The 14,259-nt window shown below is 44.4% G+C and overlaps 1 long non-coding RNA gene across 1 annotated transcript in view; it reads right to left on the bottom strand.

The window, feature by feature from the left end:
- Positions 1 to 14,259, bottom strand: part of LOC140105037 (uncharacterized) — a 305,586-nt gene that overhangs the window by 78,322 nt on the left and 213,005 nt on the right. The window lies entirely within an intron of this gene.

Genomic DNA, 14,259 nt, shown 5'->3' with positions numbered 1-14,259 from the left:
TTTGATAAATCTCCCCCTATCTCTGTATCTCTATCCACCGTACCTCACACATAAGCGTCTTTTACTTCTATAATAATCAATCAAAGCTCAGAGCTCATATTAATGACCTGTGGCAAAATAGCAACCAATTATAGCTCAGCTTCCAACTACCACAGAAGCAGACAATGGCTCCTGTATATGGTGGTTAATAAGTGTATTTTGTAAAGTGTGGGGTGAAAATTTTGTCTCAAAACGGACCGATTTGGCAAGATTTGTGCAGCGCTGAGTAATCTGTAGGCGCTATACAAATAAGAGTTACAGGGAGCAACTGTGCAAAATTTGGTGATTGTAAACGCAATGGGACAGATTTCTTTAGCGGACATATATACACACAATTTTCAGATTTCTCGGTTGCTTATTTACTTTTGATATTGTCATAAAACTAAAATATAAAACTAAAACAATTACAGTTCTTTTTGGAAAAAAAATATTTTTATTTGCTTACAACTGTTGGCACAGTAATAAAAATAAAGTTCTTTTCATGAAAAACAAATCTCTAAAGATTATTATGGAAATAGACAATAGAGATATTGATTTGCCCTCACCTATCTGTGCCAAAGGGACCTGACATTTATCAGAGGAAAGGCTTAAATAAACCTAAATCTGTTTCCATTATCAGGCACATACATTGTTTAAGAGCACTGTCCATTCTACCCTCCAGAATTTATCTCAGATGATGGCAACGATCATTAGGTGGTATATGCAGAAGTAAAATAAGTAATTTATCATCATACTTACATTACTCAGGAATAACTGCACACCATCAATTTTCCGGACACTAGTATGCCTTCATCTATTTATTTGAAACAGTTTGTCTCGATTTATCTGGAGTTCATTTGCAAGTCAATTGTTGATGTGATGCAAAGAAATACTTAGACGTGACAGCAAGTAAAAGAGCACACACGTCCAACGGGACTGATCCGTGGGCTTTTCCGGCAGTTTTTCGAAGGGTGATTTTTCTAGAGTATTTTCTAATGATAACATGTGGAAGACATGTTATTATACAATGTGATGTATAGAATAATGAGCTATACACCAAATGAATGGCTTTTTATCATTAAGATAAATTAATAAATCACAAGGAATTTTTGGATATATGTTAAACTTTTTATATTTCTAAAAAAGAGCAAAAGTAAAAGATCTCATATTTTGAAGCTCATGACCTCAAATCTGAAATAATATTGTATCAATATAGTTTATCAGTGCTCAACATTAGAAAAAATAACCCTTAAGTGAACCTTCAGCAAATTAGCTGAAGGTATGGTAGATACCTCATGATAAACCATTGACCCAGAAGTGTCTTAAAATATGAATAGGGACATTAGCTAAACCAGATACTATTTTGTAGACAGCTATATAGATGGCTCTAGTGATGCATATTTTCTCCGAATTTGCATATTTCTTCCCCATGGAGCAATGATTATTAGTGGGACTGACTGGACCCAAACACCACCACAAATCATGGTTGTTACCCATTAAAACCTTAATTTTGCCATGGACTGTTGCTCCCAGTGATGTCATCAGGAAGCAAGAATCCCATAGTAAATGGCGGCGCCTTGTCATCAGCAATTAAAGAGAAAAACACCAGACCTGAACTTCTGACTGAAATTTAGGTTCAGGATCTGGACCCACAAAGTTAGGCAAGGGCCCCAACATTGAGGGTTCAGTTCTGCTGAACAAGAATTATTAGGCCTCATATACAAGCATAATTTCCTCAGGGAAATAGATAGTTTGCATTATTTTTGGTGCAGAAAAAAATGCATATTCGTACCAAATCTACAAATCAACTAATCCATTTGCTAATCTCTATAAGAATTAATGCATTTCTAATTGAATTCACAGATAAAACATAAAACATGACGCATAATTACTAATATAAACAGTGCATAAACATTATACACATGAACATGCATTTTGGTTGCATGCTAGCCATAGTTTCAACAGCTAGCAAACTGACCCATGTATTTCTAATGAGGGGGGGATTTATCATTAAGCAGGGCTGGAGTGAATTTGTGCATAAATCTGCTGTTTTGAAAACGCATCTGAAGTCATTTGATGTTTTTGGTGTAAGTGGGCTAAAGTTTAAAGTAGAGTGGGTTCTATGGCAGAAAACTGATGGAACCACAAAGATAAACTCCTCACATGGTCCTAGTTTCTATGGCCCTCAGTGTGAGCAGACTGCCGGGTTGCAAATTATGGAGAAGGTCTTATACTCAACTATGGTTATGGATTGGAGAGTTCTCTTTTATTGTCATTAGCACAGGACCCAAGCTCAATGTTAGTGCATCTGTGAAACAAGTTTTTTTCCCTAAAACTTGGCTTCTAAGTTGTCAATGAGCAGGACATGTCTAAAACACTCAGGTCCAGTTCATATGTCCATTAGGCCTACAATTATTGTGAGACAAAACCAGTAGTGGTTTAGAACACAAAACAGGTGAAAGTCTTTGAGGAGCATTTATTAACTTTGCTACAGTCCATGCTATATTTTTCAGTGGGATGTAAGTTTGTGGAACAAGGGATTCATGAATTGGCACATAAACTGGAATGTGTAGAACTCCCTAGACCAGCTTTCAGCTGGGCTGTTTTTGCGCCACAATCTTGTGCTCAAAAAAAGAACAAGTCATGTGGGAAAACACCAATATTATGGCGCCGACAATTCATAAATTCAGGAGCAAGAGGTGTAGAGAGAAAAAAAGAAATCAAAAGTTATCTGTTTGAAAGACCATAATGATTGCCCCCCTTATGTCTTTCCAGTGACTATACAGAGATAAAGTATGATAGATAGACTCGCAGCTGTTCTGGGTTCCCAACCACCCCTGTTTTTTTTATCACCATAACTGATGCAAATAACTGAAGACCTAACAGATATGTGAACTAGCCTTTTGTGGAAGGTAGGTCCATTCAGGTTTTAAGTGTAAATAAGGTAAGAATTCTGGTATATATAGTATTTTAGAAAATGTACCCTTTGTGTAATCACTTTTATGATAGGGGTTGCCTTTCTTGGGTTGGGGGGGCTATTAAAAAAAAAACATCTTACGCTCACCTTTTTCAGTGCTCCTGTTTACCCACGGCATTGTACGTCACTGTACGCCGGTGGTGCCGTCCTGACCACACTGCCGACCTCTGTAAACAAACAGTACGATGCCGAGGGTGAACAGGAGTGGGGAAAGAGGGGAGTAAAAGATGCTTATTGTTTTTATAGCCTCCCACCCAAGTCACATATAGCTTTTTTTAAATCAAGGACAACCCCTTTTATTCTGTTCTTGGCCTTTAAAACATGTTGTCGTTAATATTCGCTTCATTATAATTGCACCACTGGGAGTCCTGTATATTAAAAATGTCTTATTAAATTCAAGAGGGAGAGATATCTGAGATAACCTATAAAAGCTCAATGAAAAAAATACTAAATTAAAAGGCATAATGTATCTAGGTGTGTATAAATATAAATGACTTACCTGGATCAACTCACAGCACATTACCAGAAAATAATTAAGACAGTAAATTGACCCAAGCCGAGTCATTTATCAAAATTTGCCAACATCCATTTTCCAGGAATCATTTCATTAGCATATTCTATAATTTATTTATGATGGGGATTATGTTACCTGTTTACTGTATAGATAATATCTGTTGCATAGTTAAATAACTTGGAACAGCCAGTCGTGAAATTCTGGATACATGTTTACGTGTATATTTCTGTGCTGCAAGTGATAGCTGACGATGCCATACATATGATTGGATCTAAAGGGAATCTGGCTATGAATTCTAAGGCAACTTCTTATTTTTAAAGGGAACCTGTCAACAGATTTTACCCCGTTAAACAATTAGCCCCTTATTGGGTATATAATTTCCTTTCTTTTTATGTAAAATGTTGCCAGTTTGCCCTCCAAAGACACGTGAAAATGAGCAGAGAAACGTCTAGTTTAGAGGCTGCAGGTTGACTGTCAATTCACACAACCCTCACTATGGCTCTATAGGGATGAGAGATGCTTTTGGTGTCATATTAAAAATAAGAAACTCATCTTTCAGATGACATCAGGCTTGTGATTCTGTCAGCTACAGAACAGGAAATACAGAACCAGATACAGCTAGAGATAGAGACAATTAAAAATTGGTATTTTTATTTGCAGCTCACATTTACAACTAAGGGGGCTAGTATAATGGGGTAAAATCTGATGACAGGTTCCCTTTAAGGAGATTTATATTGATTTCTTCCTGTTGTGATTCTTTCAATCACATTTTAGGTGTTACCCGGACATTAATATAGAAATGTGAAAACGCAATAGAGAAAAGCTAAAACTATAAAACATGTCAGTTTAAATCTGCACAGAATGACAGCGGATTTTGATGTGGATTTTTAAATCATCTGCCATGTGAACATATCCTACTGTAAACGTATTGATAAGAGGACTATGGGGCATAATTATCAGGACCTCAGCGCCACGCCAGGCCTGGCGTAGAATAAATGCTGCCCAGCCGCCTGCCCTGATACATTAAGAGGTGGAAGCCTCTTGATGTATCCCGCTGCGAAAATGCAGTGGCGGGGCAATCATAAGATAAATATGCCCTACTGGGGGAAAAAAGTTGGAGCCTTCACTTGCTTTCTTCTTACATGTATGTTAGTGGCAATATATTCACAGAAAATATTTACAGTATATGTACATATGTACATATATACCTACACAGCACAAGCTGTATAATAAAGTTATGCAAATTGTGTGGCATACACAATCGTTCCTGATTGCCGGGTGTTAATACTGGAACCGGAGTGTCATGTGATTTGGAGTAAAAAATGGTTGGAGTGCACTGTTTATTCGTACAGGTAGTATATATTCAATGTGATTCGGTAGCGCACTGCTTCCTTCTTCAGGTCCTGGTATGTTAGTGATCGGCATCAGCATCCTTCATCCCTTAGGGTCACTACTTTGTCACTTTCTTTTACCCATTAAACTAATCATTTAATGTCTTTTTTTTTTTGTAAACGTTATGCAGTACAGGCAGCCCCCTACTTAAGAACACCTGTCTTACAGATGACCCCTAGTTACAGACGGACCTCTCTGCCCCCCTGTGGTGAAGCTCTCTGAATACTTTGCTATAGTCTCAGGCTGTAATGATCAGCTGTAAGGTGCCTGTAATGAAACTTTATTGATAGTCCTTGGTCCCATTACAGAAAAAAAAATGTTAAACTGCAATTGTTACTGGGGCAAAAAAAAAATTGTCTGGATCTACAATTATAAAATATACAGTTTTGACTTACAAACAAATTCAACTTAAGAACAAACCTTCAGAACCCATCCTGTATGTAACCCCGGACTGACTGTATATTGCTATACAAGTATAAATAAATTTTTTTTTTTTTAAATTATTGTATAATATAATAATAAACAATATATAAATAACATTTTGTTGCTTGGTAATGTTTATGCTGTACTGCACTATGCACGTGTCTATTTTTCATTTACCTCAAATTTGGTTAAGGACTAGAGATGAGCGAACATGCTCGGTCGAGCATTAGGGTACTCGAAACTGCTCGTTGCTCGGACGAATACTTCGCCCGCTCGAGAAAATGGCAGCTCCCGCCGTTTTGCTTTTTGGCGGCCAGAAACAGAGCCAATCACAAGCCAGGAGACTCTGCACTCCACCCAGCATGACGTGGTACCCTTACACGTCGATAGCAGTGGTTGGCTGGCCAGATCAGGTGACCCTGGGATAGACTAGCCGCTGGCCGCGCTGCTCGGATCATTCTGTGTCTGGATGCCGCTAGGGAGAGAGCTGCTGCTGGTCAGGGAAAGCGTTAGGGTGTTCTATTAGCTTACTGTTAGGCAGGAGTGATTCTCAAAGAACCCAACAGCCCTTCTTAGGGCTACAATAATGTTCTACTTTTTTTATTTTAATTTGCATCTAGTACCATTTTGTGAGGAATTAGCAGGGGGACTTGCTACCGTTGTGTTTAGCTCTTAGTGGCACACATATCCATAGCAAAGACCGAAGTGGGAAAATTTAGTAGGGGTTGGATTTCAATTAGGCACTAACTCAGTGTCATCTCATCTGGCATAGTAGTGTGCTTTGATACTTGGCTAGAAAATAGCCATAGGAGAATACAAAGAGCTTACTTACGCATACAGTAGCGTTCTATATATTTGATTTCTGGTTGATCTGCTGGTGGCTGTACTTTCTGCAGTGCATGTACTAGCCAATTCTGAGCAATTTGTAGTGAGACTTGCGACCGCTGTGTTCTGCGCTTAGTGACGCACATATCCATAGCAAAGACCGAAGTGGGAAAATTTAGTAGGGGTTGGATTTCAATTAGGCACTAACTCAGTGTCATCTCATCTGGCATAGTAGTGTGCTTTGATACTTGGCTAGAAAATAGCCATAGGAGAATACAAAGAGCTTACTTACGCATACAGTAGCGTTCTATATATTTGATTTCTGGTTGATCTGCTGGTGGCTGTACTTTCTGCAGTGCATGTACTAGCCAATTCTGAGCAATTTGTAGTGAGACTTGCGACCGCTGTGTTCTGCGCTTAGTGACGCACATATCCATAGCAAAGACCGAAGTGGGAAAATTTAGTAGGGGTTGGATTTCAATTAGGCACTAACTCAGTGTCATCTCATCTGGCATAGTAGTGTGCTTTGATACTTGGCTAGAAAATAGCCATAGGAGAATACAAAGAGCTTACTTACGCATACAGTAGCGTTCTATATATTTGATTTCTGGTTGATCTGCTGGTGGCTGTACTTTCTGCAGTGCATGTACTAGCCAATTCTGAGCAATTTGTAGTGAGACTTGCGACCGCTGTGTTCTGCGCTTAGTGACGCACATATCCATAGCAAAGACCGAAGTGGGAAAATTTAGTAGGGGTTGGATTTCAATTAGGCACTAACTCAGTGTCATCTCATCTGGCATAGTAGTGTGCTTTGATACTTGGCTAGAAAATAGCCATAGGAGAATACAAAGAGCTTACTTACGCATACAGTAGCGTTCTATATATTTGATTTCTGGTTGATCTGCTGGTGGCTGTACTTTCTGCAGTGCATGTACTAGCCAATTCTGAGCAATTTGTAGTGAGACTTGCGACCGCTGTGTTCTGCGCTTAGTGACGCACATATCCATAGCAAAGACCGAAGTGGGAAAATTTAGTAGGGGTTGGATTTCAATTAGACACTAACTCAGTGTCATCTCATCTGGCATAGTAGTGTGCTTTGATACTTGGCTAGAAAATAGCCATAGCAATAGGATAGCATTGTTTGGTTTTAAAAACTCAAAAAAAAACAAAAAACACAAAAAAAAAAAAAAAACACAAAAAAAACAAAAAAAAGTAAAAAAAAAAATAAAGTTATAACTCTCATTTTAAAAATGTTTAACCCGAGGGCTAGGGGTAGAGGACGAGGGCGGGGACGTGGGCGTCCAACTACTGCAGGGGTCAGAGGCCGTGGTCCTGGGCGGGGTGAGACACCACCTGCTGATGAGGGAGCAGGGGAACGCCGCAGAGCTACACTCCCTAGGTTCATGTCTGAAGTTACTGGGACTCGTGGTAGAGCACTGTTGAGGCCAGAACAGTGCGAACAGGTGATGTCGTGGATTGCTGACAATGCTTCGAGCAATTTGTCCACCACCAGTCAGTCTTCCACGCAGTCCACCCATGTCACCGAAATCGCCACTCCTCCAGCTCCTGCACCTCAGCCTCCTCCCCCCCAGTCTGCCCCCTCCCAGGAAAATTTGGCATTTGAACCGGCATACTCTGAGGAACTGTTTTCTGGACCCTTCCCACAGTCACAAACCACTTGTCCGGTTGCTGCTGAGCAATTTTCCGATGCCCAGGTTTTCCAACAGTCACAGTCTGTGGGTGATGATGACCTTCTTGACGTAGTGGAAGTGTGTAAAGAGGTGTCCGACGATGAGGAGACACGGTTGTCAGACAGTGGGGAAGTTGTTGTCAGGGCAGGAAGTCCGAGGGGGGAGCAGACTGAGGGATCGGAGGATGATGAGGTGACAGACCCAAGCTGGGTTGAGAGGCCGGGTGAACACAGTGCTTCTGAGACGGAGGAGAGTCCTCGACCAGAACAGGTTGGAAGAGGCAGTGGTGGGGCCAGACGGAGAGGCAGGGCCAGAGCTGGTGCATCAGCGCCAAATGTGTCAACTAGTGAAGCTCCCGTGGCGAGGGCTCCTGCGGCGAGGGCTAGATCTTCAGAAGTCTGGAGGTTCTTTAAGGAAACACCGGATGACCGACGGACTGTGGTGTGCAACATTTGCCAAACCAGGCTCAGCAGGGGTTCCACCACTACTAGCTTAACTACCACCAGTATGCGCAGGCATATGAATGCTAAACACCCCACTCAGTGGCAACAAGCCCGTTCACCTCCGGCCGTGCACACCACTGCTCCTTCCCCTGTGTCAGCTGCTAGTCAGCCCCCTGCCCAGGACCCTGCCACAAAAACCCCATCGTCGCCTCCACGATCCTCCACAGCATCCACCAGCGTTCAGCTCTCCATACCCCAGACGCTGGAGCGGAAACGCAAATATAGTGCAACCCACCCGCACGCCCAAGCCCTTAATGTGCACATCTCCAGATTGCTTAGCCTGGAGATGCTGCCCTATAGGCTAGTAGAGACCGAGGCCTTTCGCAACCTCATGGCGGCGGCCGCCCCTCGGTATTCGGTCCCCAGCCGCCACTACTTTTCCCGATGTGCCGTCCCAGCCCTGCACCAGCACGTGTCAGACAACATCATCCGTGCCCTGACCAACGCCGTTTCTGACAAGGTCCACCTGACCACGGACACGTGGACGAGTGCTGCCGGGCAGGGCCACTATATATCGCTGACGGCACATTGGGTTAACTTGGTGGAGGCTGGGACCGAGTCTGACACTGGGGCTGCTCATATACTGCCGACGCCGAGGATTGCGGGGCCTACCTCGGTCCAGGTGTTTCAGGCCTACTATGCCTCCTCCTCCTCCCACCCCTCCTCCACCTCCTCCTCCGAACTACCATCCGTGGGCACGGCGCCATCAGTCGGTAGCTCTAGGCACAGCAGCAGTGCCGTCGCTAAGCGACAGCAGGCGGTGCTCAAACTGCTGAGCCTAGGCGACAAAAGGCACACCGCCCAAGAGCTATTACAGGGCATCACGGCGCAGACTGATCTGTGGCTGGCACCGCTGAACCTCAAGCCGGGAATGGTTGTGTGTGACAACGGCCGTAACCTGGTGGCGGCTCTGCAACTCGGCAGACTGACACATGTGCCATGCCTGGCCCATGTGTTAAATCTGATAGTTCAGCGTTTCCTCAAGACATACCCCAATCTGTCTGATTTGCTCACGAAGGTGCGCCGCATCTGTGCGCATTTCAGGAAGTCCAGCCCAGATGCTGCCACTCTCAGGGCAGCGCAGCGCCGCCTCCAACTGCCCGCTCACCGACTGTTGTGCGACGTGCCCACGAGGTGGAATTCAACACTGACCATGTTATCCAGAGTTTACCAGCAGCGCAGAGCGATTGTAGACTGCCAGATGTCAACTTCCACCAGAACTGGTAGTCAGGTCAGTCAGCTTCCTCAAGTCTACAATGAGGAGTGGACGTGGATGTCTGATATCTGTCAGGTGCTGAGTAACTTTGAGGAGTCAACACAGATGGTCAGTGGCGATGCCGCCATCATCAGCCTCACCATCCCGCTGCTTGGCCTGTTGAAAAACTCTCTGGTCAGCATGAAGTCGGAAGCTTTGCGCTCGTCACAAGAGACAGGGGAAGAATATTCCCTTGTTGATAGCCAAAGCACCCTCAGGTCTGTTTCTCAGCGCATATCGGAGGAGGTGGAGGTGGAGGAGGATGAGGAGGAAGAGGAGGAGAATGTTGGTGAGACACAAGAGGGGACCATTGTTGAGTCCTTTACTGTTCAGCGTGTATGGGCAGAAGAAGAGGAGTTGGAGGAGTTGGAGGAGGAGGAAATGGACAGTCAGGCCAGTGAGGGGAGTGAATTCTTACGCGTTGGTACTCTGGCGCATATGGCAGATTTCATGCTAGGCTGCCTATCCCGTGACCCTCACGTTCAAAGAATTTATTCCAGCACCGATTACTGGGTGTTCACTCTCCTGGACCCACGGTACAAGCAAAATCTTTCCACTCTCATCCCTGCAGAGGAAAGGAGTGTGAGAATGCATTAATACCAGCAGGCCCTGGTGCACAAGCTGAAACAGTATTTCCCTTCTGACAGCGCTAGCGGCAGAGTGCGTAGTTCTGCGGGACAAGTAGCGAGGGAGAGTAGGCGAGCAGGCAGCTTGTCCAGCACTGGCAAGGGTACGCTTTACAAGGCTTTTGCCAGCTTTATGTCACCCCAGCAAGACACTGTCACCTGTCCCCAGTCTCGGCAGAGTAGGGCTGATCTTTACAGAAAGATGGTGAGGGAGTACGTAGCTGACCATACCATCGTCCTAAATGATCACACAGCTCCCTACAACTACTGGGTTTCAAAGCTGGACATGTGGCACGAACTGGCGCTGTACGCCTTGGAGGTTCTTGCCTGCCCTGCCGCTAGCGTCTTGTCCGAGCGGGTTTTCAGTGCAGCTGGTGGCATCATCACCGATAAGCGTACACGCCTGTCGACTGACAGCGCTGACAGGCTGACGCTTATTAAAATGAATAAAGGCTGGATTTCTCAGAATTTCCAATCTCCACCAGGTGAAGGAAGCTCAACCTGAATAATTGATCCACTCCTCCTCCTCCTCATTTTCCTCCTTCTCCTCCTCTTTGTACAGTAAAGCAGAGGAAAATGGCTATTTTTTGACAGGGCCCACTGGCTCTTGCTATAGTACTTCATGCATTTAATTTTTCTGGAGGGCCACCTACCCGGTCCTCTGTTTGAAACAATTTTTGTGAGTGCCACATACAGGCACTCAATCTATTCCATTTTACTGCAGGGCCACCTACCTGCTCCTCTGGTTTGAAACATTTTTGGGACTGCCACATACAGGCACTCAATCTATTCCATTTTACTGGAGGGCCACCTACCTGCTCCTCTGGTTTGAAAAATTTTTGGGACTGCCACATACAGGCACTCAATCTATTCCATTTTACTGCAGGGCCACCTACCTGCTCCTCTGGTTTGAAACATTTTTGGGACTGCCACATACAGGCACTCAATCTATTCCATTTTACTGCAGGGCCACCTACCTGCTCCTCTGGTTTGAAAAATGTTTGGGACTGCCACATACAGGCACTATCCAAATTAAATTGTCTCCATAGCAGCCTCCACACGTTGTCTCCATTGCTACCTCCAAAAGTCGTCCATATAGCTGCCTCCATACATCGTCCCTTTATCAAACGAGGTGTGTCAGGCAGAAATTTGGGTTGTTTTCATGGATTCCACATCAAAGTTGTTAACTTTGTCGCCACCCTGCTGTGTTATCCACAAAATATACTGGCAAACTTTTACCATTTAGGGATATTATTTCAGCGCTTCTTGCGCATCTGTTTACATTCCCCTCACCCGGCATATCCTAAACTTATAAGAACGCTACTACACTTGATCTTATACAAAAGGTTCTTAGAAGTGCTGTTTGGGGAGTAGCCTAGAGACAGGGGCTTGAATTGGCGAAAGCTCGCCTGGCAGCGGAGCGCCAGCTCCATGCGCATCATGCGCTTCTTGCGCATCTGTTTACATTCCCCTCACCCGGCATATCCTAAACTTATAAGAACGCTACTACACTTGATCTTATACAAAAGGTTCTTAGAAGTGCTGTTTGGGGAGTAGCCTAGAGACAGGGGCTTGAATTGGCGAAAGCTCGCCTGGCAGCGGAGCGCCAGCTCCATGCGCATCATGCGCTTCTTGCGCATCTGTTTACATTCCCCTCACCCGCCATATCCCAAACTTATAAGAACGCTACTACACTTAACTTGGTGCAGGCTGGGACCGAGTCTGACCCTGGGGCTGGTCATATACTGCCGACGCAGAGAATTGCGGGGCCTACCTCGGTCCAGGTCTCAAAGGCCTACTATACCTCCTCCCACCCCTCCTCCACCTCCTCCTCCTCCGAATTACCATCCGTGGGCATGGCGCCATCAGTCGGTAGCTCTAGGCACAGCAGCAGTGCCGTCGCTAAGCGACAGCAGGCGGTGCTGAAACTGCTGAGCCTAGGCGATAAAAGGCACACCGCCCAAGAGCTATTACAGGGCATTCCACATCAAAGTTGTTAACTTTGTCGCCACCCTGCTGTGTAATCCACAAAATATACTTGCAAACTTTTACCATTTAGGGATATTATTTCAGCGCTTCTTGCGCATCTGTTTACATTCCCCTCACCCGCCATATCCTAAACTTATAAGAACGCTACTACACTTGATCTTATACAAAAGGTTCTTAGAAGTGCTGTTTGGGGAGTAGCCTAGAGACAGGGGCTTGGATTGGCAAAAGCTCGCCTGGCTGCAGAGCGCCAGCTCCATCCCAAGATCCAACTAACATAGTTGCAGCACCTTTAATCTACTACTAGTTCACTGCCTCCATAATAATAATAATAATAATCTTTATTTATATAGCGTCATCATATTCTGTAGCGCTTTACAAATCATAGGAAACAAATACAAATGTAATGTAACAGAGCACAACATTTGTATGGAACAACAGGAGTGAGGTCCCTGCTCGCCAGAGCTTACGGTTTATGAAGATGATGGGGTAACACGAGGTAAAAGAATATTTAATGGTCAAGCCATTCTTCTTAGGGAATAGAAAAAAATATAATAAATGGAATTGCTGTCGCTTGAACCACTCAGCCGTCATCTTATATACCAGGTCCAGGGTGAATGGGACTGCAGAGAAGTCTGGTGCCTGTTGGTTGCTGGATAACAGATGGGAGGACGACACAGGACGGGTTAGTAGAAGAGTTAAAACTTCATGCAGTTAATGAGTGTTATAGGCTTGCCTAAAGAAATGGGTTTTAAGAGCACGTTTGAAACTTTGGAGGTTAGGTATTAGTCTGATAGTCCAGGGCAGAGCATTCCATAGAATTGGTGCAGCTCTAGAGAAGTCTTGGAGACGCGAGTGGGAGGTCCGCACTAGGGTAGAGGTTAATCTAAGATCACTGGCGGATCTAAGAGCACGGGTTGGGCGATAGACTGAGATAAGAGAGGAGAGGTAGGGGGGTGCAGAATTATACAGAGCTTTATGGATGAGGGTTATTATTATTTTAAACTGTATTCGAAAGGAGACTGGCAGCCAGTGCAGCGACTGGCATGAACTGTAAGCATACATGGTCCCCTTATCAAACTAGCTGTGTCAGGCAGAATTTTGGGTTGTTTTCATGGCTTCCATGTTAACTTTGTCGCCACCCTGCTGTGTAATCCACAAAATATACTGGCAAACTTTTATCATGTACCGATATTATTTGAGCGCTTCTTGCTCACCTCCTTTGGTTCCTCTCTGACACCCATTGGTTTGAAGCCTGAGTCCAATTAGGGTATGTCGCCATGCCACTCTCTAGCCTGCTGCCGCTGCCTCTGCCTCTGCATGCCGTCCCCTATAGTGTCAGGGTCAATTATTGGATGTTTTACATGCTATCTAGCTTCATTCTGTCACTCTGTCATGGCCATGCTGTTGCCCATAATTTCGGCATAATGGTGCGATTAAGCAGCCTCAGAGGCATCCATGCATGCTGCCCCTGCTGTTTCCTGTCCATTTCCGTGGGGTTTCCATCCTTTTCTGAGGTTCCCAGGTGTTTGGCCAAGCTTCCCTGTGCAGAGCCTTGGTCCCCTTGAAAAATGCTCGAGTCTCCCATTGACTTCAATGGGGTTCGTTATTCGAGACGAGCACTCGAGCATCGGGAAAAGTTCGTCTCGAATAACGAGTACCCGAGCATTTTAGTGTTCGCTCATCTCTATTAAGGACATAAAATTATTACTTATGGAAGTTTTCTCATAATTAGCGATGAGTGGACTTGTTCAAATTCAAATTTTAGAAATATGTTCTAGTCCTGGTACCGAACCCCCACCCATTTAAATTTCAAATGTAAACTAGTGCGGCTAGATGATGCCATCCAGGAATGCGGATCTTCCCCAAAATGAGGTGCTAGTGCCAGCAAATGCCGGCACGACTATTTAAATATGACTTTGGAATTTAAAGAGTTAACACAGGGGCAGGTTTCAGTCAAAACCAGACTTAAACTTCTGAGGTTGGTCCACTGCTTCTTCCAACTTTGCGGTTCGTGTCTGCTTAACACAAGCCTTGAGTAAATTTCTG

Source organism: Engystomops pustulosus, chromosome 10 (genome assembly GCF_040894005.1).
Source record: "Engystomops pustulosus chromosome 10, aEngPut4.maternal, whole genome shotgun sequence".
NCBI lineage: Eukaryota > Metazoa > Chordata > Amphibia > Anura > Leptodactylidae > Engystomops > Engystomops pustulosus.
This window is presented reverse-complemented; position numbering and strand designations above follow the sequence as displayed.